Source organism: Heteronotia binoei, chromosome 8, assembly GCF_032191835.1.
Source record: "Heteronotia binoei isolate CCM8104 ecotype False Entrance Well chromosome 8, APGP_CSIRO_Hbin_v1, whole genome shotgun sequence".
Classification (NCBI taxonomy): Eukaryota; Metazoa; Chordata; class Lepidosauria; order Squamata; family Gekkonidae; genus Heteronotia; species Heteronotia binoei.
This window is the reverse complement of record NC_083230.1, coordinates 5467047-5491605: the sequence shown is the minus strand read 5'-3', so window position 1 is coordinate 5491605 and position 24559 is coordinate 5467047. Positions and strand designations below refer to the sequence as shown.

At 43.9% G+C, this 24559-nt stretch overlaps 1 protein-coding gene across 1 annotated transcript in view; it reads right to left on the bottom strand.

Moving 5' to 3' along the window:
- Positions 1–24559, bottom strand: part of FAM185A (family with sequence similarity 185 member A) — a 128535-nt gene that overhangs the window by 80648 nt on the left and 23328 nt on the right. The window lies entirely within an intron of this gene.

The window sequence follows — 24559 nt, the reverse complement described above, 5'->3', positions numbered from 1 at the left end:
GGTGTTTTGGAGTGCAGAAACTATGCGGCTGGCTCCCAGCCGCTACAAGGCCAGCCGCAGGAGGGAGGGACAGTGATGGCTAGCTAACTGAGATAACGTCGTGTGAACCTCGCACCCTTTAGAAGTAGAAAGTAACTGTATTGTGAGAATGATTTAAATCCCCAGGCTTTGATCCTTGTCCATAAATGCCAATGCTTTCCTGTGCATGTTATCACTTTCAAAGACCTCTTGTAGCAGTAACATAGATGTAACCAATAAAGGATACTTATTTTCAAATGAAAAGAGACTCTTCATTGTTGGAACGTCCATGAACCCTATGCTGACACTCTTGACTTGGAACCCCCAATGTTTTGTGGTTGGCCCCAGCCCCCATAGCAACCATTTTGTGGTGAAAATTCCAAAAGTGTCCTCAAGCTAAACAAGGGGGATCCCTGTAATCAGTCAGCTTCACAGCACTGTGTCCAAGCTGTAGGAGGCAATACAGAAAAATAAATTCTTTGCAATTGTATATGACACAATTCCCAGGCACTGTACAAACACATAAACTAAAAAGCCCACTCATCTAAAGATGAAATTAGCCAGTGTGTTGTAGAGGCTTGTCATGGATGCCCTCTAGTCCCACTGAGTTGTTGTTCCCAGCTCCCACTCCTGGAACCCCTAAATGATTTCCCAGGCAAGTTTACCTGTGAGTTTTTAAGGTAGATTTTGTACACAATAAACCAAACCTTGTGAAATTAATTAAAGCTTTATTAAGTTACGAAAAAAATTATAACCTATTAGTACAGTCTTGTCAGGCCAATAACAAAAAAATAAGAAAGCTGTTTTTTCTAACACATTTCATACCTGGGTTACAGATGGTGAGTCTCTAACAGCATGAAAGCATTCTATCCATTGTACCAGTCATAACTGTAATACAGTATAACCCTTACTAACCTATAGCTCCAATTATAGCTCTTTGCCCCATTGAATCAGGTGGTCTCTTTCATCCAACCACCTTCTTTTTTCCTCCTCACCCAGTTCTTAGCAATGAAGTTGAACCAACTTCATTCATTTGTTGAATTTTGAAGCTGTGCTCTCTTTTGAAAATTGCATAATGGCATTTTGAAGTTTGTAGAAGCTTTGCGTGAAAGAGGGCATCACGTAGAGCCCTGTCGTGTTTCCTTCGTGCCTTGCTGCGTCTGACCATTTCACCTCTCACTCTGGAAGACGAACTGGAGTGCTGGACTCCGTCTGAGAATCGACCTCTACACCACAACCCGGACCCTCAGTTTTGAAGTGATCGGCATTGATTGCTGTCTGTAAGACTATGGGTGTGGGCGTGGTCAGCATTCTTATGCTTTAAATGTGATTTATTTCACTTTCTTTGTATAAATACACCTTTACTTCTTTAAGTATTATTAAGTATTTTGTTATTACTGAGGCTGGTTTTTTGCGGAGGTCTGTGTATCTTTTCCCTGCTCTGTTTTTCTGCGTTTCTCTGTTTGGTTGCTTTAATCCCTACGTGGGGGCTGGGGATGCCCTAGTTTTCAGGCTTCCTCCAAATGCCAGCTAACCTGGCTGGTGGCGGGAAGCCCCCATCCATCATTCATGGCCCCACTTGAAAAGAGGGGGCATATGGGGCACCGTCTCTTTTCAAGCAGGGGGCATTCGCACCTACCCTGCAAGCAGCAAATTTCTGGCTTGCAGGGCAGGTGCTCACAGTGCTTGCTTTCCCTTTAAATGGTTGGGAGAAAGTGGGGGGCATGTGTGCACAGCGCTGTATCCCTGACACAATGACATCACTCTGCATGACATCATCAAGTTGGGATGGCCCATCCCCTTCCTGGAATGCCCCCCTAAATCCGTCCAATGGGGAGAAGATGGGACCTGGCAATCCTAACCTAGTGCTTAATTTTATAAACTTCTGTCATATCACCCCTTAGTCATCTCTTTTCTAAACTGAGAAGTCCCAGACTCTTCAGCCTTTCTCCATAGGAAAGTCAGTCAGTCAGTCACATTTTATTCCGCCCTCCCTGACCAAAGCAGCTCAGGGCGGCTAACAACAAAACTCAATACATACATTGTAGAATAAATAACAATTAACTACAATTAATTAAAACCCCTTAAATGGCATGAGGGGGAGCACTTTTTCCCTGCTGGGCAATGGGCCACTTATACAGTATTCAGTCAGGACAACCTCAGCCTAACTTGTGGACAAACTCAGGGGTGTTGAACTCATTTGTTATGAGGGCCAGATCTGACATAAATGGGATTTTGTCAGGCCCGGCCATGTGTGTCATAAAATGTAATGCCGGGTAAAGAAGATATAAAATTTATAAAGGACACAAAAACAATTAAAGATATTATTTTTAAAAATTGAAATAAAAACATGCTTAAAACAGTAACACTCTTGCAATATTATGTTTATTTAACAGTCCTTCATATCTGACATCTCTGCAACCTTCCCCACCAACCCTTAAAAGATGTCTGGCTAATAGGGATGTCATCAGTTCCCCTAGAGAAAATGGATTCTTTGGAGGATGGACAATATGCCATTGCACTCACTGAAGTTGCTGTCCTTCCCAAAGCATCACCTCCAAATCTCCAGGAGTTTCCCAACATGGATTTGGCAACCATACCCACCATTCCCTGCTAGTGGCCAAAGGGGACCTGGCAACCCTACTGCCTAAAATGGAGAGGTGGGGGAATAGTGGGATCTGACAATGCAATTTTTAAGAATAAAGCATAAAGAAAAAGCAAAAAAATCACAGCAGAAACTAAAAATATAAACAAAAAATATAAAAGGCGCTGAGACTAGGAAAACATGAAATGGCTGGGCATTGCATGCTTTCTTCTCCCCTCCTTGTATACGTTCATTCGTTCTATTTTAATACAGTCAACGACCAGCACAAATCAGAAAAAATTACCAAAAGCTAAAAAACAAAGCTAAAATATTTACAAAACATTCGAACATCACAAAAGATAACAGTGGAAAGTTATACAAAATAGCTATTAACATTTGGCTTCAGAACATAATGTATCATTGCAAACTTTACATGCAATTGAAAAGAACCTTGCACAAGGACCTGTAATCTGTGGGTTCACTCCTATAAGAAACTTCCTAGTGATCTCAAAATTAGAAAGACTGAAATGGCCCTGAAATCTACTTATTAAGGGACTAATTAACTTTGCCCATATCTCCTGGTAAAATTGGCATGAAAGGAGAACATGTTCAACAGTTTCGATGGCCCCTACTCACAAAGACAGACCCTCTCATTCTTAGGGATCTTTCTATATCTCCCCTCTAAAACTGCAGAGGGAAGTGCATACCATCTAGCTAGGGAAAAGGCTCTACGATGAACAGGGGATTCCAGGGATGAGAGAGATGCTGCTGGTGCTACAATGTATCTATAATTATCTGGTGCCAAAAAATTTGGCACTTCACTGAGATCTTGTTGCCGTTCGGTATCAAGCACCCTGTCTGGTGATGGCTTTTGCCTAGTCTAAACCTATATTTAGCCGACAGACTTTGAAAGAGCTGCACTGGCTACCTATTGTGTTCCGAGTCCGTTTCAAGATGTTGGTATTGACCTTTAAAGCCCTTTATGGTCAGGGACCTGTTTATCTGCGGGACCGCCTTTCCCCATATATCCTCAGAGAGCACTGTGTTCAGGGACAAAAAATTTGCTGTCCACCCCTGGACCAAAGGAGGCCAGGTTGCATTTGACACAAGCCAGGGCCTTCTCGGTGGCAGCACCAGAGTTATGGAATGCTCTCCCGGAGGCCATAAGGGCCCTGCGGGACCTTCCTACATTCCGCAGGGCCTGTAAGACCAAATTGTTTAGACAGGCCTTCGATGTTTAAACCGAGAGAAGCTGCCACCTGACATCAGCTAGAGCTTCCGGTGACCAACCGTCTGAAAAACAGAACCGCCAACATAGTAATGGCACAGCACCGTGAAATAGTTTTTAAATTTTAATTGTACTAATGTTTTGTAGATTTTATTGTCATTGTTTTAAATCATGTAATGAATGTTGTGAGCCGCCCTGAGTCCGCTTGCGGAGAGGGCGGGATACAAGTCTAATGTAAACAAACCCTTATAAACTTTGATTGCACTAATTCCAGGGGAGTGAAGCAAGAGGATGATGGGCCTAATATTGTTCTGTATAAGAGATGGGCTAGGGGTTTAGCCTGGTATAGCTTGAGTGCAGCGGGAACAAATTGCCCTCTAGTTTGGAAAAATGATATTAAGGCCTGGGCTGATTTTTGGCTGAGTGTTGCCACATGCTCATGGTGGGCATTCCTTGAACCTGAAGACTGTAATACCAAACCTCTCTACCTGCTCGATCCTGTGCCCCTTGATAAACCAGACCCTCTTTTTAGTTCTCTTCCCCAAATACTTTTTTTTTGTAATTAATTACCAGCTGATTCTCATCACAGAAGAGACTAAATGCCCAAAGTGCTCTTCTGAGCCCCACAGGTGTTCTAGAGAGGAGTACTGTGTCATTGGCACATAGGAGTGCAGGGACCTTTCTATTAGCTAGAGTAGGGGGTGATAGGAAGTGTTGTTTAGGCTACTAATCATATCATTGATATAAAAGATAAATAATAAAGGTGCCAGGACACATCCTGGCTTCACCCCTTTTGCTGTTGGAATGGAGTGGGTAAGGTGCCCATTCCTATTGCATCTGACTCTAACAGATGTGTTAACATATAATGCTCGCATTAAATGAAGAAGCCTTTGGTTGATAGTAGTAGCTTGTATACTCACAGTGGCAGTGCTCTTCAGGCAGACCCTCCAGGCAGGGCAGTTTGAGATGGGAGAAGCTTGAAGGCCTTTTAGAAATAATGGGAGCCAAGAATGCAAACTGACTTGCATGGGCTCCGCTGAAATACATTGCAGCACAAAAAAAGCTGCAAAGAAAATGAGGAATGGATTTTCCATTAAGGTCTCTAGGGCCAGAAAGACTAATCTGGGAATGGAAAATCCATTCTGCATTTGCTTTGCAACTTCTTTTGTTCTGCAATGCATTTCAACCCAGAGGAGCTTCTGCCAGTGAAGAGGAGCTTGGAAGTTCCGCAGCACTGCTCTCTGTTTTCTGTGCTCAGTTGCAGCTTGAGCTTGAGCTCCAAAGGATAAGGACAGGCAGAAGAGTGGGGAGGGGAAAAGAGAGCTGTGGTATGGATTAAAGCCCTGGGTGGGCCGGTTCTGACCCACGAGGCATAGGTTTGACACCCTTGTCTTATGTAGTTCAGGCCTTACGTCAGCCCAACTTCTCACTTGCCCACCTGTTTCAACCTGACGGAGGACTTTCCTGGAGATTTTCTAGCAATTCCTCTGGACAAGCCAGACAAGATTTTGCAGCAAAAGTTCAAGCAATAACTACTGCAGGACTGTTGACTTTTGTCTCAAGGCCAACCTCTGTTAGTTTGGCTCTCTGTCCTGGCTTGTTCCCTGGAACCCTTCCTGTCTTCCTGACCTGCTTTCCAGATTGTTTGCCTGTCCCTGAGTTCAAGAACTGAATCCAAGAAGCTGCCTGGCATTCTGGTCTGGGCTTGCTTGCATGGAAATTCCCGGTACATCATTCTGCAAGAACTGTTGGATGCACAAGAGAACTTGCAGTTCATGCAGATTTGCTTTGGCTCAGGGCTACAGCACTACGTCACTAGGCTGAATTCTACTAGTGTGGCTTTGATATCATTATAGCTAAATGAATCAATGTTGCTTTAATGTTGCAGAAATATATAAAAGAAAGCCTGACAGCATAACTACAATCATGCCTGCAATGTGAGTGTTTCTCTCCCAATGATCACCTGAGGGAGACTGCATGGAAAGAGCCGTTAGCATAATGAAACCACCGAGACAAGCCTCCCAGTTGATTTAAATGGTGGTTCAAACCTGATGTGGATGAAATCAGCTCATTGTTGCTGCTTTTTATGTTTTAAAGGGAGCTGGAGAAGGATGCAACAGGCAGACAGGCCAAGAGACAGGATAATAAATGACCAAAGATATACAGGTTCTACAATCTACCAGGAACTATTTCAACGTACAAGATACAACAAATATTTCTTTAAAAATTTAATATCGTTCTGCAAGATCCAGTTTAATTTGCACTATAAAAACAAACCTCTCCGTATGCTTTTAATTTTCTAACTCAGTCTCCTCCCCAAGATTGTGATCCAGCATGTCTAATGGATCTACAGTTTTGTACTCATTTGTCTCAAAAACCGGCTTTCACATTTCTGTGCCATCTAGCACCTTATAAAATGAATAAATCCATGGTTCAGCTGAATGGCTGCCTCATCCTCAGGAAGAGCAATGCAGAAATTTGTTTCACAAATGTAAGATTAATCAAACCTAAGGGTTCAAACTGTCACACCTCTCTACAGAATGCAGCAGCCCCTCCTCCTATCACTGTGAGGCATGACACTAACGCCAATCTGTGTTCCTTACATTCAAGGCATCTATGGATACAAAACAATTGGGCTCAGATCTTTAAACATACAACCCTGTGTACACACTCAAAATCTGTATCTTATGCTCAAAACCTGTATCTTATGTTTAAAAGGCAATTCAGTACTGCCATCACTCAGAACCACACATACCTCAGTAGATACAATATGCCTCTCGATCCTAATAACTCTGTAGACTGGCCTCTCCTTGTGGGGACAAGGCTCCCAGAATCAAGTTTCAAACATTTCTACACCTCTAAGTCTGTAAATTTATAATATTTAAGTTGACCAGAGGTTTCAGGTTGCAAATTTGTTTCTATACAAACATCCCAGTTTTTCTTTCCTAATATTTAATACATATAGCGGGTTCAATCCATTGAAGAGGCGAGGTAGCAGTGATCACAGCTCTCTTTATTCAGTACAGCAGGGTAACGGCTGAACTATAAGACTGCTCAACTGGGCCAACAGGGCCAACTATATACAGTTCTGGGTTCCCATACTAGGATGCCATTGGATCGTTTGAACCAGCAGGGGGCTTCTGGTTGGACCAGGGCAGCAAGGATTTGGATCCTACTGTCCATTGTTCTAGAGTCCCCAAGCTGAGTCCTTGAGGCTCCAATGAGCCAAGCAGGAACACTAGTAAAGAACATTCACATGAGTCCACATACACAACATCCCTCCCCCTAGTCTGCAAACCCTAACATACATAGTCCCAGAGGTAGGCAGGCCTGCAGTGCTCCCACGTTGACTGCTTTGCTGCCGGAGTGAGCGGAGTACTGGTCAGAGCTTCAGGCGCGGTGAGTGGAGGGGCGGGTGATGCTGGAGTCTTGGCCAGTGTCACGGAATCCTCTGTTGCTGGTGACTCGGCCCAGGGCACAGGAGCCAGATCCTCGGATCTGGATGGCTCTGTCGACTGCAGTGGCAGAGCTTCTGGCTGGTCAACAGGGCAATAGCCATCAACCTTGTCCTCCAGAAGGGTGCGGCACCTCAGTTGTCGCCTGAAGGTAAACCCACCTTCCATGGTCGCTTTGTAGGAGACTGACCCTAGAACCTTTGAAACCCTGGCCAGGATCCAGGTCAGGCCACCCCCCAAAGTTCTTTGCATAGACCGGGTCCTCCAGAGCAAATCCACAGGGTGCCCAGAGCACATCCAGAAACTCTTCTAAGTCCAGGGCTCGGTCCGGGTGCAACCGGCCAGGAAGGTGGGCAGCTGTCAGCCCATTAAGAGTTCCACCAGGCTGCAGCCCATGGCGGTGCAGGGGATGGTGTGCTGGCCCAGGAGGAACTCTGCAAGGCGGGCCTCCCAATCACCATGGGTGATGTGGTGGAGGGATTCCTTGGTAGTCCACACCATCTGCTCTGTTTGGTCGTTCGTAGCCAGGTGGAATGGTGTGGATCTTATGTGCCCGATCAGATTCCATGTATAAAAGTTCTGAAACTCACTCGACGTAAAAGCAGTCCCATTATCAGAGACGAAGGTGTCCGGTAGGCCGTGCGTAGCAAATGCCCGGAGGAGGGCACTGATGGCAGCCTGTGAGGAAGTAGACACCACAAGGACTACTTCCAGCTACTTCAAGTGGGAGTCCACTATAAGGGAGAATATCTGTCCCTGGAAGGGCCCCACAAAGTCCAAATGCAGGTGGGACCATGGGTTACAGGTATACTCCCAGTGCTGTACTGGGGCACGGGGTGGTGCCGGTCTGGTCTCTTTTTTTTTTTTGTGACCAAACTTTTATTTTGCAATATATTGAAGTACATTCACCTATTCAGATTCAAATATACTTCTCCAATACATTACATATTTCCTCCCCCCCCACTCTTATTCATGACCTCCGCCGGTACTTAAAACAGATTATTATAAAATTTTTACACAAAGAGTCATCTTTCCCTAACCCTTTCTCTATAATTCCCTTAGTGCTTATTAAACACAAAACCCAAAGTTATAAAACCAACTCCGGAATTCCAACTGTCTTGATTTTATCTTAACTCATATATACATAGTTACCATGTAACTATATTCTACTAATTCAATAATCACAATTCTTCTTTATCATTTAAAGTTCAGTTAATGTTGTCATAAACCACTAAGTGGCTCTTCACCCTCCATTGTATTTCCACGTAACTTTGGAATTTACTCCAGTCTTCTTTAAACTTCTCAAAATTGTTGTCTTTTAAGATTCTAGTAAGTTTGTCCATTTCACTCCAGTTAAGAACCTTTAAGACCCAGTCCCATTTTTCAGGTATTCTGTCTTGCTTCCACATTTGCGCATACAATGTTCTCGCAGCTGAAAGCAAATACCACAACAATGTTCTGTCTTTTCACAAGTCCACCACATGTGGTAAAAAGAACCTTCATGTTTTTTACATTTCCAACACCTATCTGAGGCTTGATTATTCATTTTTGTTAACTTTTTAGGTGTCATATACCATCTGTACAGCATTTTGAAACAGTTCTCTTTTATGTTATAACACGTTGATATTTTCATTGAATTCTTCCATAGGTGTTCCCATGTCTCCATTTGTATTTCTTTATTAAAATTAATCGCCCATTTAATCATTTGAGGCTTCACCACCTCTTCTTCTGTAGACCATTTCAATAACAGTTTGTACATCCTTGAAATCAATTTTTCATTCTCGCCCAGCAGCATTTTCTCCATTTCTGTTTTCTCTCATCTTATACCTGTACTTTTAATGTCTTTCTCTATCAAGCTTTTAATCTGTAACAGCTGAAACCAATCAAATTTGTCCTGCAATTCTTCAACCGATTTCATTTCAACTTTGCCCCCCTTGAACTTTAGCAGTTGTTCGTATGATGCCCATTTCCCTTCCTTTACACTTTGCGGCATACTTATTACTTCAGTTGGCACAATCCAAAGTGGTTTCCTCTCATCTCCATATTTACTATATTTTTTCCAAGTATTCAGCAAACTCCTCCTTATATAGTGATGTGAGAAAAAACCATCCATTTTCTCTTTCCCGTAGTACATATACGCATGCCAACCAAATATATCTCCATGTCCTTCTAGCACCAATAATTTTTTGTTGATCAAAGTCATCCATTCCTTAATCCATACCAAACAGACTGCATCATGGTATAGCATTAAATCAGGTAGTTGGAAGCCGCCTCTTTCTTTCGCATCTGTTAAGATTTTCATTTTAATTCTTGGTTTCTTGCCCGCCCAAATAAACTCTGAAATTTTTCTTTGCCACAGATTAAATTGTTTCTTATCTTTCACTATTGGGATAGTTTGAAATAAAAACATCATCCTTGGTAGAACATTCATTTTAATTGCAGATATCCTCCCCAGCATGGATATATTTAGTTTGTTCCATTTTAACATATCACCTTCTATTTTATGCCAGAGCTTTTCATAATTGTTCTTATATAAGTCAATGTTTTTCATCGTCATCTCCACACCTAAATATTTTACCTTGGAGGCAACTTCACATCCAGTGGCATTTTGTAATTCTTTCTGTTTGTTTAGTGTCAGATTCTTAGTAAGGATTTTTGATTTTTCTTTATTGATATAAAAGCCAGCTAGCTCACCATACTCTTTAATTTTCTTTAACAACAAAGGCATCACTTGTACTGGGTTCTCATTGACGAACATCACATCGTCTGCAAAGGCTCTGTATTTATAGGAAAAACCTTTCAACTTCAAACCCTCTATTTCACTATCTTCATCGATTTGAGTCAACAAGACCTCTAGGGTCATTATAAACAGCAATGGAGATAGAGGGCAACCTTGTCTAGTGCCTTTGCTAATCTTCAGTTGTTCAGTTAAGTCGGCATTCACACAAAGTTTTGCCTGTTGTTCTGTATATATTGCTTTAATCATCCTTATAAAATCATCTCCTAGATTCATTTTCTCCATAACTGCAAACATAAAGTCCCAATTAAGATTGTCAAAAGCTTTTTCCGCATCCGCAAAGAATAAGGCCACCTCCTTTTCTGGGTGTTTTTCATAATATTCAACAATGTCTATTACATTTCTGATGTTGTCCCTTATTTGCCTCCTGGGGAGAAAACCTGCTTGTTCTTCCTGAATAGAAATGTTTAAATGCTGTTTGAGTCTTTCCGCTAAAATTCTAGCAAATATTTTGTAATCATTATTCAGTAGTGAAATCGGTCTATAATTTTTAACATTTGTGGAATCTCTTTCTTCTTTTGGTATTAATGAAATAACCGCTTCTTTCCAAGAATCTGGTACCTTCCCATCTTCTCTAATACAATTCATCAACTTTTGCATTTTGGGTACTAGTACATCCGCCAAGACTTTGTAAAATTTTGCTGAGAAGCCGTCTGGACCTGGAGCCTTGCCTAATTTCATTGAACCAATCGCTGCTTCAATTTCAACCTTCTCAATTGGCTTATTCAAGATTTTTTCGATATTATCATTCAAGGGCTTTACTTTTACTCTTTGCAGATAGGCATCAATTTTTTCTTTTTTTATCTGTTGACCTTTATATAATTTGGCATAAAATTTAAAAAACTCCCTTTTAATTACAGCTTGATCTACAATTTCTTTCCCTTCCACACAAATTTTATTCACAAACTTTTTCTCCCTTTTTTTCTTAAGTTGCCAAGCCAGATATTTCCCTGGTTTATTAGCACCTTCAAATGATTTTTGCTGTGACCTTTTTAACATCCATTCCACCTCCTTGTTCAATAAATGTTTCAGCTGATTCTGCAAAATTGTGATTTCTCGCATTATTTTCTTTTTCCCTGGTCGTTTTTTTTAGATCTTTTTCTTTTTTGCTTATTTCTACTTGTAAATCTTTCAGTTGCTTTTCTTTAGCTCTTTTGTCTTTGTTGTTCAATGTGATTAGTAATCCTCTCATCACTGCTTTATACGCATCCCAAACGGTCTGTGTTTTAACCTCTTGGTCTTCATTTGCTTGGAAGAAAGCTTTAGTTTCTTTTTCCAGAGACTCCACTACTTCCACTTTATGCAACAAATCCTCATTTATTCTCCATCTTCTGCTCTTTCTCATAACCTTCGCTAACCACATTAATGGATTGTGGTCTGCACCTATTTTCGGAAGAATTTCCATCTTATTTGTAATAAGTCCCAGGTCCTTCGTGGACCATAACATATCAATTCTTGAGGAGTTATGCCTTGCTGAGAAAAAGGTATAATCACGTACATTAGGATTAAACTTTCTCCAGATGTCTTCCAGACTTTCTTGCTCTATTAAGTCAAAGAAGGAGTTTGGTAGCTTCCCATCTTTCTTCTTTTTGTTTCCAGATCTATCCAGAGAGTTGTTAATGGTTCCATTGAAATCTCCCATTAACTTAATCTGTTCATGAGTCACTTGGTTAAGTTGTTGCAAAATGTCTTTAAAAAAAACATCCTTCGCCCCGTTAGGGGCGTATAAACCCAACAACAATGTTTTTTTTCCATTTATCAACACTTCCACTGCAATGTATCTGCCATCATTGTCTTTAAAGACCAGTTTGGGTTCTAGTTCTTTTTTAATATAAAAAACAACTCCCCTTTTTTTTTTCTTTAGCTAATGAAACAAATTGTTCTCCCAAAGCCTTATTCCATAAAAATTTGTAATCCAATTGTTTAATATGCACTTCTTGTAGACAAATTATATTACATTTCTGCTTGTTAATCCAATGAAAAATTGCCCTTCTTTTTTGTGGTGAATTAAGTCCATTTACGTTCCAAGAAATTAATTTGTAATCCATAATGTTTTCTCAGTTATTCTGTACCTTCAAATTCTTTATTGTCCACCAAAAATTCATTCATTCCTTGGGTGTCAACTATTGTTTTTCGCAGTCTTTTATATTCAAACCTAAGACCTTCTGGTAGTATCCATCTGTACCTTATGTTCTTCTCCCTTAGCTTGTCCGTCAATTTCTTAAATTGTTTTCTGTCACTTATAACCTTACTCGGCAGCTCCTTCATTATTCGTATTCTACTTTCCTCCCTCACCATTGGGGTTTCAAATTGCTTGCTTAAGATCCTTCCCACCACGTCTCTCCTAGTAAACTTCACTACTACATCCCTGGGTAGTTTACGCTTCCTGGCAAATTCAGAATTAACTCTGTATGCATAGTCACATAGATGCTCCATCTCCTCCACATCTTCTTCCAAAAATTCAGCCATAATTGTGACAATATTAGTCTTTACATCCTCCCGTTCATTCTCAGGCACTCCCCTTAGCCGAATCATGTTCTCCATCAACTTACAGTCTTGTAGTATTGCTTTGTCTTGCATTTTCTTAATAGTGGCATCTTGGTCTTTAATTTTCACTTCTATCTCGTCAGTCTTTTTAGCTGTTGCTTGAGACTCCTTCCTTAAGTCCTCAATTTCCTTCTTAAATTCTTTCTTTATCTCTTCAGCGCTGGAGTTTATTTCCATAGTTAATTTTTTCTCGCTTCCAGTTATTAAATCTCTCATTACTTTCAAAATTCTTGCTTCCATAGCTTCCAGTTGTTCATGAACTTGTTTAGACATTTTACCCTCTCCCAGTGAGGCAGCTCTTAACCTTGTAACTCTTGGTTCCAACTTCTTTTCAGACATTACTGACTGCCCATTGCAAATAATGGATTTTTAATTGGTATCTTCAATCTCTAATCTGATATTTGCATTTAACAGAGCAGAGCATGCCCTTTCCAACAAGCCTAAGAATGCCGTCCTCAGAGCTTCCTAGCACAAGATATTGATTTTTAAAGTTCCAAGCCTCACTTTTTAAAAAGCTTTCCTTTTGCCCTCTAGGGCTTATTTTCCCTTTTCAAGCACATAATCCAACTTATTTAGCCCTTAGGGGATTGTTTATATATGTTTTAAATCCTTTTATAGTCCACTTTCAGGCTATTTAATAAAAATCTTTTGGCCTTTCTGTAATTAGCCTCCAATGTTTCTCTATGATTACTGACTCTTGCAAATGTCCGGATGCTTGGATGCTCCTATTCACTCCGCCCTTACTTCCTTACTCTCTGGGATTGAAGTGTCTCAATGGTTACAGAAAACGTCACTTCCTGCTTTAAGGAGAGAGTCAGCAGCTTGTTATGGCTGGGGTTTTTTCAAAGCCACAGGAATCAATAACAAAAGGTATTTTTCTGCATATTTCTGCTTTCTTTTAAGTCCAAAAAAACAACTTCTACCCCCTTCCACTTCTCCTTGATTTTCCACTTTGAAAGATAGTTCTGGGTCCCAGATCTTCCCTTTTAACAAGCTTGAATTACTCCCGGAATAAAAGATAAGAATCTGTACCTCGTTAGCGACGTCTAATTTTCTATTACCGTCCCCTTTATCTCAGATGTTGTTGTAGTCCATAGGAAGTTGAAGCTTTAGTGAGTTTATGTCAATTTAATGACACCAAGGCTTCTTTGTAGGCGGTGGAATGCAATTCTTCATCGGGGAGTCTTCAAAGCCGAAAAAAAACCTCTTCAGGGGTCGTTCGTCGGCCAAAGTGAACTCCTCTCTAAATAAACATGCATGCCATAGACAAGTTCCTTTACTGGAAAAAGTAGACAGTAGGCTTTATAAAACCTTTTCTGTCCAAAAACAAAGAACCTGGTCTGTCCCACACAAGGAAACAGGGCAGCTCACTAAGCTTCAACTCCGGAAGTCCGTGCCGGTCTGGTCTCTTGGCAGGGTTGGCACCAGGTGACCCAGGACTTGATTGTGTCATCAATGCCAGGCCACCACACATAGCTGCAGGCAAGCGCCTTCATCCACTTTATTCCTGGATGAGTCTTGTGCAGTGTGGTTAGGACTTGCTAACGCAAAGCTGGGGGCACCACCACCCTGCTAACCCACAGAAGGCACCCCTTGTGGAAAGTTCATCCTGGTGTGACGCATATGCTGTAAAATCCGGGCCCACCAGGCTAGTGGGCCACCCCCTCCACACCCAGTCCCAAAACTGGGAGAGGGTGCAGTCCTTGGCTGACTTCCTGGCAATGCAGTCTGGGAGGGTCTCGAACAGGAGGATTTGGTGCGCTGGAGCAGCATCAGGGTCCCCCAATGGGAGTGGCAGGCAGCTCAAAGTGTTGCTGTGCCCCATTGCCTTCTATTATTTTGGGCGTCTGGCAGTCAAGGGCAAAGAGGCCTAGCAGTGCCTTGTGGTCTGTCAGGATTTAAAGGGCCGGCCATAGAGGTAGTCATGAAATTTTTTAAACCCCGCCACTATGGCCAGACCCTTTTTTTCTATTTGTGTGTAATTGGGCTTGGGGACTGCAGAGTCTATGAGTAGTAAGCTACTGGGACCTCGTAGCCATCCGGTAGCTGATAGGCCAAGACTGCGTTGACCCCGTAGGGAGAGGTGTCGCAGGCCAAGACAACAGGAAGCCACTCATCATAGTGCGCCAGCAAACTATTAAAAGTTAGAAGATCCTTAACTACCTGGAAGGTGGCAGCTTGCTGGCGACTCCATACCCAGGATGCCCTTTTGTCCAATAGCTGGTGGAGAGGCTTGGCTACTGTGGCCTTGTGAGGGAGGAATGTGTGATAAAAGTTCAGAAGGCCGAGAAATACCTGGATCTCGGCCTTGTTGGTGGGGGTTAGGGCGTCGCAGATGACCCGGACCTTGTCTTGCACGGGGTGAATCCCGCTGGCATCTACTGTGTACCCCAGAAAGTCAATTTGGGGAACTCCAGGGAGGCACTTTTCTCGCTTCATCTTCAACCCAGCCGTATTGAAGAATTGGAGCATTGCTCGGAGGCTGGAGGCGAATTCGTCTCGTTGGCGGTGGTGATCAGCACATCATCAAAGATTGGCTGGACTCCGGGAATCCCTTTTAAAAGAGAGTCCATTAAGTTCTGGAAAATTCCCGGGGCCATACTGACTTCGAATTAGAGGCGTTTGACCCAGAAAGCGCCCGGGGGTAACAATTGTTTGCACCTCTATTGTGGCCTCATCCATGAGTAGCTTCTGATATGCCTGGGCCAGTTCCAACTTCCCAAAAATCTTTGCCCCCACCAGTGAAGCCAGGACATGGCTGACCACAGGGACTGGGAGGTGTGGTCCTGCAGCACTTTATTGATGGTACATTTGTAGTCCATGTAGATGCGGACGCTACCATTGGGCTTCACTGGGCTAATGATGGGGGTTTCCCACCATACATTAGCAACTGGCTCTAAGACCCCTTGTGCTATGAGGTGATCCAGCTCCTCTTTGCTTTTAGGTTTTAAAGCAAAGAGGATGCGTTGGGCCTTTAGCCTTATAGGCTGCACGGTGGGGTTGAGCTGCAGGGACACGGGGAGTCCAGTGTAAGTCCCCAGAGTTCCATTGAAGACAGATGGGAACTCCTCACAGATTCGTTGGAAATCTGTGCTTACATGGGTCTGGTGGATGCCAGTCACGTGGATCCCTAGAGGATCAAACCACGCCCAGTCTAAGAAACTAGAGAGGGACCCGGCAACAACTAGCAATGGTAGGGTTCCCTCGAACTGTCCATACTTGACTTTGAAAAACCCCACACCATTCACGGTGACTTCCCGTTTTTGAATGTCCCACACGATTACTAGGGAGGGGTACAGGTGGGGTCCACCCTTGGGCACAGTTATTTGAGGGTTTGGGCCGAGATCACCGAGAAGATGGCCCCCGAGTCTATCTCCATCTTGAATGGAGCACCCTCGATAACCATGGTGGTCTTTAATTCGTCTGGGGAGGGTATGGACAACTGGCATACCTGGGTGCTGGGCACAGAGGGAGTGCAGTTCCTCTACTCTGGCAGTCACGTGGCATTGGCCATTTTGTCGCTGCGTTGTGTCACCCAGAGTGGAGCAGGTCATTTTGGACCAGCAAATCAGCGCCAAGTGGCCCATTTTCCCACACTGGTGGCAGACGGCGTTTCAGAATTTGCATGATCACCTCTCATGGCCTTCCCTGCAGCTGGCGCAGGCCTGAAGGGGGGGGGGGTCGAGGTTTCCAGTGCATGTGGAGGCAGGTGTTTCTGGGCTGCATGGCACAGCTTGAGAGCGCCATCGCCATTGGAGTCCTCGGATGCCGAGGTGGGGAGCTAGTGAGCGCAGGCTTCGGAATGGTGTCCCCACTCTTTCGCAATCTTTTCAGAGGTGGAAGCAACCTTCAGGGCCTTTTCAAGGGTTGGGTCGTCCATCTCTGTGATTTTCCAGTGGGCACACTCGTCGTGCAGGCTGTGCGTGAAGCAGTCAAGCAGGACCTCTTGCAGCTGGGTGAAGTCTCCCCGGACTCAGAGCTCCCTCAGAGCAGCAAGGTAGTCAGCGGCGAACTCATTCGGCTGCTGGTTGCGGTCATAGAAGTTGAGCCACCGGGTCATCTTGGTCGGCTACGGGGAGAAGTGACCGGTCAGCGCTTTGATGATCTGGTTGTACGTGGAGCTCTCAACTATGGCGGGTGCAACCAGGCTCTCGGCTAGCCTCAGGGTGGTGATGCCATAGGAACTCAGCAGCATGGCCATCTCCCAGTCCTTGTCTCCATCTCCAATCTTTTGGACCATGAGGCAGTATTTTAGCCTCTTGGCCCATGTTTCCCAGAGCTCGGGTGAGCCAGATCAAACTCGGGCAGTGATCCTGGAGTGGTAGCCATTCTGGTCAGCGGTGGCAATGCGATGCATGGGGTTGGAGCATGGAGGGCAGCGATGCGCGGTGCGGTGCCGGTTGCAGGGGCTCACTCAACAGGATCCCATCCTCATCACCACTATAATATAGTGGGTTCAATGCACTGAAGAGGCAAGGTAGCAGTGATCACAGCTCTCTTTATTCAGTGCAGCATGGTAACAGTTGAACTATAAGACTGCTCAACTGGGCTAACGGGGCCAACTATATACAGTCCTGGGTTCCATTGGATCGTTTGAACCAGCAAGGGGCTTCTGGTTGGACCAGAGCAGCAGGGATTTGGATCTTACTGCCCATTGTTCTAGGGTCCCCAAGCTCAGTCCTTGTGGCTCCAATGAGCCAGGCAGGAACACTAATAAAGAACATTCACATGAGTCCACATACAGTGTGTCACAGAAGTGAGTACACCCCCCCACATTTTATAAATATTTAAGTATATCTTTTCATGTGACAACACTGAAGAAATGACACTTGGCTACAATGTAACGTAGTGAGTCTACAGCTTGTATAACAGTGTAAATGTACTGTCCCCTCAAAATTACACAACAGACAGCCATTAATGTCTAAACTGCTGGCAACAAAAGTGAGTACACCCCTAAGTGATAATGTCCAAATGGGGCCCAAGTAGCCGTTTTCCCTCCCTGGTGTCATGTGACTCCTTAGTGGTACAAGGTATCAGGTGTGAAGGGGGAGCAGGTTATCGCTCTCACTCCCTCATACTGGTCACTGGAAGTTCCACACAACACCTCATGGCAATGAACTCTTTGAGGATCTGAAAAAACAAATTGTTGCTCTATATAAAGATGGCCTAGGCTATAAGAAGATTGCCAAGACCCTAAAAATGAGCTGCAGCACGATGGCCAAGACCATACAGCGATATAACAGGACAGGTTCCACTCAGAACAGGCCTCGCCATGGTTGACCAAAGAAGTTGAGTGCCCATGCTCAGCGTCATATCCAGAGGTTGGCTTTGGGAAATAGACGTATGAGTGCTGCCAGCATTGCTACAGAGGTTGAAGGGGTGGGGGGGTCAGCCTGTCAGTGCTCAGACCATACGCCGCACGCTGCATCAAATTGGTCTGCAAGGTTGTCATCCCAGAAGGAAGCCTCTTCTAAAGATGAGGCAAAAGAAAGCCTGCAAACAGTTTGCTGCAGACAAGCAGACGAAGGACATGGATTTCTGGAACCATGTCCTGTGGTCTGATGAGACCAAGATAAACTTATTTGGTTCAGATGGTGTCAAGCGTGTGTGGCGGCAACCAGGTGAGGAGTAAAAAGACAAGTGTGTCTTGCTTACAGCCAAGCATGGTGGTGCGAATGTCATGGTCTGGGGCTGCATGAGTGCTGCCGGCACTGGGGAGCTACAGTTCACTGAGGGAACCAGGAATGCCAACATGTACTGTGACATACTGAAGCAAAGCATGATCCCCTCCTTTCCCTTTGGAGACTGGGCCACAGGACAGTATTCCAACATGATAACGACCCCAAACACACCTCCAAAACGACCACTGCCTTGCTAAAGAAGCTGGGGGTAAAGGTGATGGACTGGCCAAGCATGTTTCCAGGCCTAAACCCTATTGAGCATCTGTGGGGCATCCTGAAACAGAAGGTGGAGGTGCGCAAGGTCTCTAACATCCACCAGCTATGTGACGTCGTCATGGAGGAGTGGAAGAGGACTCCAGTGGCAACCTGTGAAGCTCTGGTGAACTCTTTGCCCAAGAGGGTTAAGGCAGTGCTGGAAAATAATGGTGGCCACACAAAATATTGACTCTTTGGGGCCCATTTGGACATTATCACTTTTGTTGCCAGCAGTTTAGACATTAATGGTTGTGTGTTGCGTAATTTTGAAGGGACAACACATTTGCACTTTTATACAAGCTGTAGACTCACTACTTTACATTACAGCCAAGTGTCATTTCTTCAGTGTTGTCACATGAAAAGATATACTTAAATATTTACAAAATGTGAGGGGGTGTACTCACTTCTGTGACATACTGTACACAACATTTAACCTCTTTTTAAAAGAAAAAACAAGAAGAAAGCTGCACTCCTGACAGAAATCTGAAGTGTCTAATTTTGGCCCTAGGGGAATTAAAGCTATAAACCTCCAACAGACTTAGTTTATATTGGAAATGCTGACAGAGCCCTTAACAGAATGACGACTGTAGCTGATGGAACAAAATTGTCATAACAGCCCACATGGCAGATGTAAGGCAGGCTGATTGCTAACAGAAGGGGCTCTTGCAGAAAGCCAGCCAAACTCCAGACTAAAAAAAAAAGCTGGCTACCTTGATGTTGTGCTTGGCAGATAAGTATTGAATGTAGGGTTTGACACTTAATACCCAGCTGTAAATTTATAGCAATCCCAGTGATTTCAGAGAAGTTATGGAGCATTTACATATGCAAAACACAGAATATGCATGCCTGTTCATAAACTAATATTTCTGTATATCCACTAAGATTTTCTGGAGAGATCCTTCTCTGGATTGGTAGCCTAGAAGTGCAAATCATAAAACATTTAAACAATAAGGACTGAATTACCATTTATCTCTTGCTGTAAATCTTCAAGCATTTCCCAAGACTTAGGAAACTGGCAGAAAGCTACCTGTCAGGTCCCAGATCATCTGTGCAAATGGATAGGGTTGCTAACTAGTGTTGCCAACTCCGGGTTGCTAAATTTTTGACTATTTGGGGATGCAGCCTAGGGAAGGAGGGATGTCAGCAGGGTATAATGCCATAGCGTCCACCCTCAAAAGCGGCCATTTTCACCAGGGGAACTGATCTCTGCTGTCTGGAGATCAATTGCAATTCCGGGAGATCTCCAAACCTCACCTGGAGGTTACAAACCATGTTGCTAACTCTGGCTCGAGAAATTCATGAGATTTTGGGGGTTGCCTGGGAAGGGCAGAGTTTGCAGAGGAACATATGAAGCTGCCTTCTACTGAATCAGACCCTCCTGGGTCCATCAAAGTCAGTCTTGTCTACTCAGACTGGCAGCGGCTCTCCGGGGTCTCAAGCTGAGGTTTTTCACACCTATTTGCCTGGAGAGGGAGCTCAGCAGAGATTTGATGTCACAGAGCAGGGCTGTCAAACTCACTTGTTATGAGGGCCACATCTGACATAAATGAGACCTTGTTGGGCCGGGCCAAGTGTATCATAAAATGTAATGCCAGGTAGTAGAGATATAAATTTTATAAAGGACACACACGGATATTTTAATTAAAAATCTTAAAATAAAATATGCTTAAAAGATGAGCACTCTTGCAATATTTTGTTTATTTAACAGTTTCTAATAACTGACACCTCTTGCTCTGAATTATTGCATCAAAATCTGGAGACCGTGTCTGTGCTGCAGCAATCTTTAGTATGCTGTTTAGGTGTTGTTTAGGTGTGTGTCTGTAAGTTGCAAACCTACTTTTGATTTATTGACATTCATTACAGAAATCTCATGGTCAATGCTTTGAGCTTAAGGCCCAGGGGAAAACATGAAATAGCTGGGCACTGTGAGTTTTTGTACATAGGTTGCTTCAGGTGCTGGCCAGCCAATGGAGAAAATAGAGGCTTTGCTGTGTAGCTTGATTGAGCAAGCCTGGCAAAGCAAGCTGTGATACAGAAGGAAGCAAGAGAGAGAAAAGGAAGCAGACGACAGTGAGATGCTCGGGGGCTTGATAGGAGCCCTCCAGGGCCTCGGTCCATATGTTTGTCACACCTGCCATAGAACTTGTCTGCTGAAGCTGCCATTTCTCCAGAGGAACTGATCGCTCTAGTCTGGAAATCAGCTGAGAACTCCAGGTCCCACTTGGATGTTCGTAACTCTAGCTAGAATAATAGTTATTTGGCCAGGAGGCAACACAGGAACATCTTTAAGATATTATGTTTGAAGTTCCATGCTGTCCACTGCATTAAAAAATAATAAAATCAAAAGAACATTTAAGGATAATCATACAAATCAGGATGTCAAGATTGTCTTCCTGCTCCCTATAATTTTAGGCACTCTTCCTTATGGCATCTTATTCATGTTGCATGTGCGCATTTCCCTAGTCCAGGGGTAGGGAACGTTGGCTCTCCAGATGTTTTTTGCCTACAGCTCCCATCAGCCCCAGCCATTGGCCATGCTGGCTGGGGCTGATGGGAGTTGTAGGCAAAAAACATCTGGAGAGGCAATGTTCCCTACCCCTGCGTCTTTGCTCCAACATCAATGGTTGCTTCCGGGTCTAAATGAAATGTATATATATGCTACAGAAACAAGTAATTGAAGACAGCTGTAAGCATATGATGTCACTTCTAGTTCCACCCATATGCTACTATCATTTATTTTTAAACATTTCTATCACACCTTTCTCCTCAAGCAGACTCAAAGCAATTTAAAACAAGGACTTTTAAAACAAATAAATCATAACAATTAAGTACCAATAAATATACAACTGTCACAAAACACAAATCTCACCATCATAGGTAGTACCCATCATTAAACCATTGATTAAAATCCCTCTAAATTATTTTGCCTTGCTTGATTTCCTAGTACATTCAACAGGTGGATGTCCTGCTGACTTGCTTAGGAAATCTATTGAATAATGGTGGTTCCATCATAGAAAGGGGCACAGGTATAAGCTGCAGTTGTCTGAACCTGTCAACTGGGAGGCACTCAAAGCACACCTTGATTGGAGAAACGGTGGTGTCACTCAGAGAGTTCCCAACATTGTCAGAGTTTGGGGAGGGTGTGATGTAACTTCTGGATGACACTCTTAGCTGCCTTTCTGTGGCCTTTACTACATATACCAGAATGTCACTATGAGGAGGCCATTCTTTTCTCCCACTTCTCGTTTCCTCAGGGATAGGTAATTGGTAGGGTTGTAGAGTTACCAATTTTGGATTGCAAAATTCCTGGAGTTTTGGGGGCAGAGGCTGGAGAGGACAGGGTTTGGGAAGGGAAGGGACCTCTGCAGGGCATAATACCATGCGGCCAGTTTCTCCAGGGAAACTGATCTCTGTAGTCTGGAGATCAGTTATAATTCCAGGAGATCCCCAGGTCTCACATGGAGGTTGGCAACCATTTGTGTGTGTGTGTGTGTGCGGAGGCTGAGGGTTGTGGGATTTGGGGAGTGGAGCAACCTCAGTCAGGATGTAATGTTGTTAATTTGGGTTGGGGGATGGTAATTCCTTACTCAGAATAAATAGATAGGATTAAGGACATGACATATCAGAAGAGGTGGTACTGCACACGTCTGAGTTCTTGTGTATGAAGGGCTTTGTGGCTGTGAACATCTATTATTTGCATTTGTTGTTAGATATTCTGCTTTTGAACCCACAAATACAAGAAAGGCTCCTTTCAAGACCAACATTTCATCGGTTGTCTCTGGGAACTACTCTTCCACTCCTGAATACTTACCACCATCTTGGATACTACCCTATGTCCTGTGTGTGCATAGTTGACAAAAGGGTAACTATAAACAAACCAAACAAATAAAACGTGGGGTATCCATGAGACTGGGAGCAACAGAAGTGGATACTAGGGACAGAATGAGCTGTAAACGGGAACATTTGAGAAGAAGAGTGCAGAGAAACAGCTTTATATCTCAAAACCTTTTTAAAAGTTTAGGCCATGAAGCTAAATGGACCACCCAAATACTACCCAGAGCTATTATGTGTGTTAATGTGGCTTTATGCAATGTACTGCCAAATGTGTTTATATGGAACTCAATGCCCACCAAGCATAAAGGCATTTACTTCCCAGACAGCATGCTGATCATATCATCATCATCTAGAATATAATAAAACCTCTTTTGTCTTGGCAAAACCAAATAACCTGATAGGTTGGGACCCAGTGGGACTGTGGTGCATCAACCTTTCGCCCATCAAACTATCAGTCAAGAGTATTTACATGACATTAGTTAGTCCACTCCTCTCTCTTGCCTGACTGGCTGTTGCTAACCAGCAAAGCTGATTCTGTCAGTAAAAGGCAACCAACCTGGCAGTTACTGGCTCTCCCTACCCTCCCATTGGCTGAGTCACCTGTTGCACTGATTCACATAGGAGAGAAAGAAACCCTTCCCTTGATTGGCTGAGGGAAGAGGAGGAGAGAGACAGTGTTAGTCTGAAAGGTATCACTAAAGGCCTCTGAGGGAGAACTCATTGGGTCCAGTCCTGACTAGGGCTGCCAGTTCCAGGTTGGCGGGAAATTCCTGGAGATTTTGAGGTGTAGTTTGAGGACGGCATAGGAGTTACGGCTTCAGAGCAGGGTCTGCCAGACCCAAGTTCTTGCTGTGGAAGCTGACTGGGTGATTTCGGACCAGTCATCACACTTTCAGACTAACCTACCACACAGGGTTGTTGTGCAGATCAAAAGGGGGGGAGAAGAATGATGTAAGCTGCTTTGGTCCCCCCCACACATGCTATGGAGAAAGACTGTCCTTTTCCTATGTAGAGGCTGCATGGAAGGGGGATGCAATGGAAAGCTGAAGTCAGAAGGCCAGATAAAGGGAATGAGATAGGGTTGTCAACTCCAGGTTAGGAAATCCCTGGAGATTTAAGAAGTGGAGCCTGGAGAGAGTGGGGGTTGAGGAGGCATGGGACCTCAGATAGGTCCAATGCCATACACTCCACCCCCTAAATCAGCCATTTCCTCCCAGGGAACCACTGTTGCCAATCTCCAGGTGAGGGCTGGAGATCACTCAAAATTAGAACTGCTCTCCAGATGGCAGAGATCAGCTCCTGTTGTGGTGGTGGTAGTGGGGGGGGGGGTGAATGCTTTCACTCGGGTGGGAGGGAAGACAGCAATGGGGGCACTCACCCAGAGCCTCTTTCTAGAACCCGTTGTATTTTTCTTCACAATGGGCCTTTTTCCTAGTCAACTAATAGTTGCCAACCTCCAGGAGATTCTTGGCATTCTCCCAGAATTACAACTGTTCTCTAGACTATAGAGCTAATTTTCCATGGAGAAGATGGGAGCTTTAAAATTGGGCTCTATGAAATCACATTCCTGCTGAATTCCCTTCCCAAACTCCACCCTCCCCAGGAACCAAATCTCCAAGAATCTACCATGCCAGAACTGGCAACCCTAAAGCCCTACTGAACTCAGTGGGGCTTATTTTTAGTAATCCAGAAGGAACTTTGAGGAGTCTGAAGCTTTGATTTCCTAGAGTTCATTTGCTGATGTATAAAATGTCTCATCATCACACATAAGATTGACCTTATTATTAGATAATAATTGCTGACAGCAGGGTCATATACTTTCCTACTTAATCAGTTAAGGTTCTCAGACAACGACTCCACTACTACCATCTCTAGACGTTATTCTTTTGGTCCATCAAAGTCAGTATTGTCTACTCAAGACTGGCAGTGGCTCTCCAGGGTCTCAGGCAGAGGGCTTTCACATCACCTCCTACCTGATCCTTCAACTGGAGGTGCTAGGCTTGAACCTGAGTCCTTCTACATGCCAAGTAGATGCTCTACAACTGAGCCATGGCCCCTCCCAAACATCTCCTTCTCCTGTCTATATTAAATACGAGGCCCTGTTCACACAGCATGTTGAGTCTGGGTTAAACTGACCCCGTTCTGTTCCGAATATCTTTG